The sequence below is a fragment of the Octopus bimaculoides genome, chromosome 22 (assembly GCF_001194135.2).
Source record: "Octopus bimaculoides isolate UCB-OBI-ISO-001 chromosome 22, ASM119413v2, whole genome shotgun sequence".
Lineage (NCBI taxonomy): Eukaryota > Metazoa > Mollusca > Cephalopoda > Octopoda > Octopodidae > Octopus > Octopus bimaculoides.
Window position 1 is genome coordinate 393,814 of NC_069002.1, and position 4,698 is coordinate 398,511.

General features: G+C 36.3%; 1 protein-coding gene and 1 long non-coding RNA gene across 7 annotated transcripts in view; one reads left to right on the plus strand and one right to left on the minus strand.

Moving 5' to 3' along the window:
- Nucleotides 1-4,698, plus strand: part of LOC106878718 (uncharacterized) — a 157,845-nt gene that overhangs the window by 23,494 nt on the left and 129,653 nt on the right. The gene's annotated exons all lie outside the window — the stretch shown is intronic.
- Nucleotides 1-4,698, minus strand: part of LOC106878716 (transcription factor COE1) — a 341,839-nt gene that overhangs the window by 4,511 nt on the left and 332,630 nt on the right. The window lies entirely within an intron of this gene.

The following is a 4,698-nucleotide window of genomic DNA, read 5'->3' on the forward strand; positions in this document are numbered from 1 at the left end:
GATATTATATTATTTTCCTCGAAAAATATTCTTTACAATCCATTCAATAAGGCGTCTTCTACAAGGAGGGAGAGTAAGAGATGTTTTGAAGAAAGCCAAATGGACTGGAGACGCCTCTTCTGAAAAAACAGGTGATGGAATGTTTTTTTGAATGCATAAAAAAGGAAATTTAAGGAAATAATAAACAGAATTTTAAAAATGAAGGAAGATTTAACAGAAAAATGAGATTTACAAAGAGACGACCAGGTAAACACAGAAGGAGCGGCCCTCATTTGACAGGTGGAACCACAGAACTGTGCAAACCATAAACCAGCAGCAGCAGCAGCAGCAGCAGCACCTCCACAACCACCAACACGACCATCAAAACCACTACAACCACCACTACCACCACAACCACACACACATACATATATGCAGATGCGCATATATATATACGTATGCATACATACGCACATAAAAAAATACATACATAAAACGTGTGCATTTGTATGTATGTTTGTGTATGCATGCGCGTGTTATGCCCTTGTGTGTATGCACGTGTATGTATGTATACATATATACACACATAGATGTATATAGGTGCAGGCACATATGCACGCACGCACGCATACACACGCGCACGCGCACGCAAACCAGAGATAGAATTAAGAAGCAAGAGCTAAAATGTCGGAAAGTGGTAAATGGCGGTGAAAGCTGTGAAAAATCACTTAATGTAGTATGGTACGGGAGGTGGCAGTGGTGTAGTGAGGTGGTGTTCACGTTGGAGGGGAGTAATAGTGGCGATGGGGCCGGGTGAAGTTGGGGCTTTACTGGTTGTACTGGTAGTTGTTGTGGTAGGGGATGTAGTTGTAGTGGAGGCGGTAGTGGTAATGGTGCGGTTGTTGTTGTGGTGATCGTAGATGTTGTTGCTGTTGTTATTATGGTAGTAGTAATTCTCTATATGTTGTTGTTGTAGTGGTGGTGGTGCAGCTCGTCGTTGATGCTGTTGTTGTAGTAGTTGTGTGGTGGTGGGGGTTGTGGCAGTGGTTGTAGTAGTAGTGGTGGTGGTGTGAGTAGTAGTAGTAACGGTAGTAGTAGTTGTGGGTGGTAAGAGTAGTAGTTGTGTTGGTGGTAGTAAGAGTAGTAGCCGTAGTTGCTGATGTCTATGTTGATGATGATGCTGGTTGATTAAGCGAAGGTTGAATATTTTGGTCATAGAGTGAAAACTATAGAAATAACAACCACTGCAAATACTACAACACTAACACTGAGATTGCTTCCACCACCACCACCACCCGCATCATCAGCAGTAGTATCACCACCACCATTACTACCACCTCCACGAGCAACACTACTACCACCAACACCACTTAGCCCCTATTAGTATCGCACCTAACGTCACCGATAAACGGCAACTGCCCCCACTTCTACCACTATCACTACCATCGCCACCGCCATCACTACCACCACCACAACCACCACCACCACCACCACCGCCACCACCGTAACCAACGAAGTCCACCATTAATAAAGCAAAGCCAACGTGTGGGGTGTCTTTGCGCTGTCATAGTGAAATGGCCGTCAAACCATTCTCTGCCCTCTTAAAACGTGGAAAATAGAGTTAAACATTGAATAGTATTAAAAAAATATAAAACAAAAAAGAATAAACAAGCAATATGTCATGCAAAAATTTTAAAAAACAAACTCAAATAAATAATTAATTAACGGGATGGTTACGGCTAGAACGGCGATCGAAGGAGTTAAAATGGCCGCCGACAAAACAAACCAGAGATCAATACGGATAATATAAACGGAAAGTGTGAAGTATGAAGCGGGGAAAAATAAAACAAGAAATTTAAGGGTGACAACACGAATTGGACAAGAAAAGTGTTGCACGGATAGGGTCACTGTGGAATAAAGCTCGCACACATACGAAATACAAGAACCAATGAGGGAGCTTTTACAATCAGGGTTAACGTATCCTTCACACTTCTGTGAACGAAATTTCGTCCGCGTTTGATTTTGAACGACCGCTTGATGTAAGGAAAAAGAAAGAAACGAAAAACAAAAATAAAACAGAACGAAAAAATCAACAACGATAGCAAAAAAAAAAAAAAGACAATCTCATAAGAAACAAAAATAGTTGAAATCTTAAGATCGACCAAAACAATAATCTCTACTTTTCAAAAGAAAATATAAATGCTGGTTGATAGATATTTTCCTCGTCACCCTTGATCCAACGGAACAGGCAGAGCGTGACAGCTGGTGGTGTCAGTGGTACGGTTGTGGTAGAGATAGTATAATGGTGGTGATAGTGATGACACAGAGGAAAGAGATCGGCAATGGCCTACTCGAAAGGACAACAACACAAGTTACACCATCAAATGGAAGAGTAAAGAACAAACCAGTTCATGTTTAATATAACAGGACAGAGAAGGCGAACATATGCCAAAGAAAACCCATAAAACTATCTCGATCGCAATTTTTCGGGCAATGCCGACATTTCTGCTAGTACTTGTTAAAATTCTGGAAGCCACGAGATTAGCCGAAGCGTTAATGTTAAACCTTTGTCCCCAATAAAGTTACCTCTTATATGCACACCCTAAGATATATTTTCATAAGCTGTCCCCCCACTTGTGCAATTGTGAGATTAAGCTCTTCAGTGTGTGATCATGACACCAGAGAATATGCACTAGGTGGATGTGCGTGCACGCGTGTGTGATTATGTTGTGTGCGTGTGTGTATGTGGATGTGTGATTGTGTTGTGTGTGTGTGTGCGTGTGAGTATGTGTGTGATTGTGTTATGTGTGTGTGCGTGTTTCGAGATATTTCATTACAATTATATAGCGTTCCATATTTAAGTATAGTTCCGAGTTAGTCCGCTAATTTTTAACACATCGAGCGACATGTCAGCTTTGCATAAAATAAATGCTCTTACAACATAAGGGCTGCATTTTTCTATACACAGGTAAGGTGTGTATGTATATACATAAATATATACGTGTATACACATACATATATATATACATATGTACACACACATATATATATATGTATACATAGATATGTATATACATCTCTCTATATATGTATTTTTATTTGTGTGTGTGTGTGTATATATATATATATATATATATATATATATATATATATATGCATGTATGTATATGAATATGTAGATGATAAATGTATGATTATGTTGAGCGTTTATTTATGTTATACAATACAGATAAAACACACATGTTGATAAAACCGATCAAAAAACAGCTTACCTGGGATTTGTAAATCCCTCCCTACACTCAGCACACGCACGCACACGCATACACACTAACACACTAACACATGAACAAGAACGCATGCGCACACTTCTGTATAAGAATATCAATTTGTCGACATCTATACATTAACAAATTTTACACGCATTAAGCGTTCTGTGTCTACATGTGTAGAGATATATAAGTGTATATATATTTATATAGATGGACATATACGTATATGTTTGTGTACGTCTCTCTCTCTCTCTCTCTCTCTCTCTCTCTCTCTCTCTCTCTATCTATATATATATATATATATATATATATATACATACATATATAAAGTGTATGGAATATATGTTTAAAACTATATTTCATATTTTATTCATATTAAGTTGATGCAATAACAAGATTTTGAAATAAAACGAGAAGATATATTGTGTTTTTTCCATTTGTACACACATACACACACGCATGCACATATACATACATACATATATTCATATATATAATGCTAGATATGTGTATATGTATATATATGTGTATGTATGTAAATACATGAATATATATATGTCTATATATATATGTCTATATAAATATATATATATATGTATATATATATATTAGATGCATATGTGTATGTATATTCATCTCGCTATCTCTTGCTTTCTCTCTCTCTCTCTCTCTCTCTCCCTCTCTATCTATCTATCTATCTATCTATCTATCTGTCTGTCTGTCTGTCTGTCTGTCTGTCTGTCTGTCTGTCTGTCAATATATGTCTATCAATATATATGCTGGATTGTATAAACATGTAATGGAAAAAGGTAGAGAATATTCCATACAGTCAAGAATGTCGTTTTTTGCCGGAAGCAAAAGTTTTGATAGTTAAATACATTTATAAATGTACATAACCTATGTATGTATGTATGTATGTGTGTGTGTATGTGTGTGTATGTGTGTGTGTGTGCGTGCAAGTATATTTCTATGTATATACATAAGTATGTATGTGTGTAGAGCAATATTATTTGTATAATTCATTTTATGATTTGCTAAATATCTACCGATGTACCTGCATATATATATGTGTATACATAAATAAATAAATGATGTATACATCCAGATATACGCACACACACACATACACATACATGCACAACACATCATCCATTTATACTCTTCCATTGTTTTCAAATTTTATAAAAACGCATTTGTATAGAAATATTCATTTTAAAACTGAAGCTATATTTGAAATGAAAAAAAAAAAAGAAATAATATGCATATTTACACCCTCACACCCCATACACACACACATATATACACGTACATATATATGTGTGTGCAAGTATATATATATATATATATATATATACATACATACATACATACATATGTGTATATATTTTGACACATGCACACACTCACACTCAACACACACATACATACACCCATATACATAGATGGATAC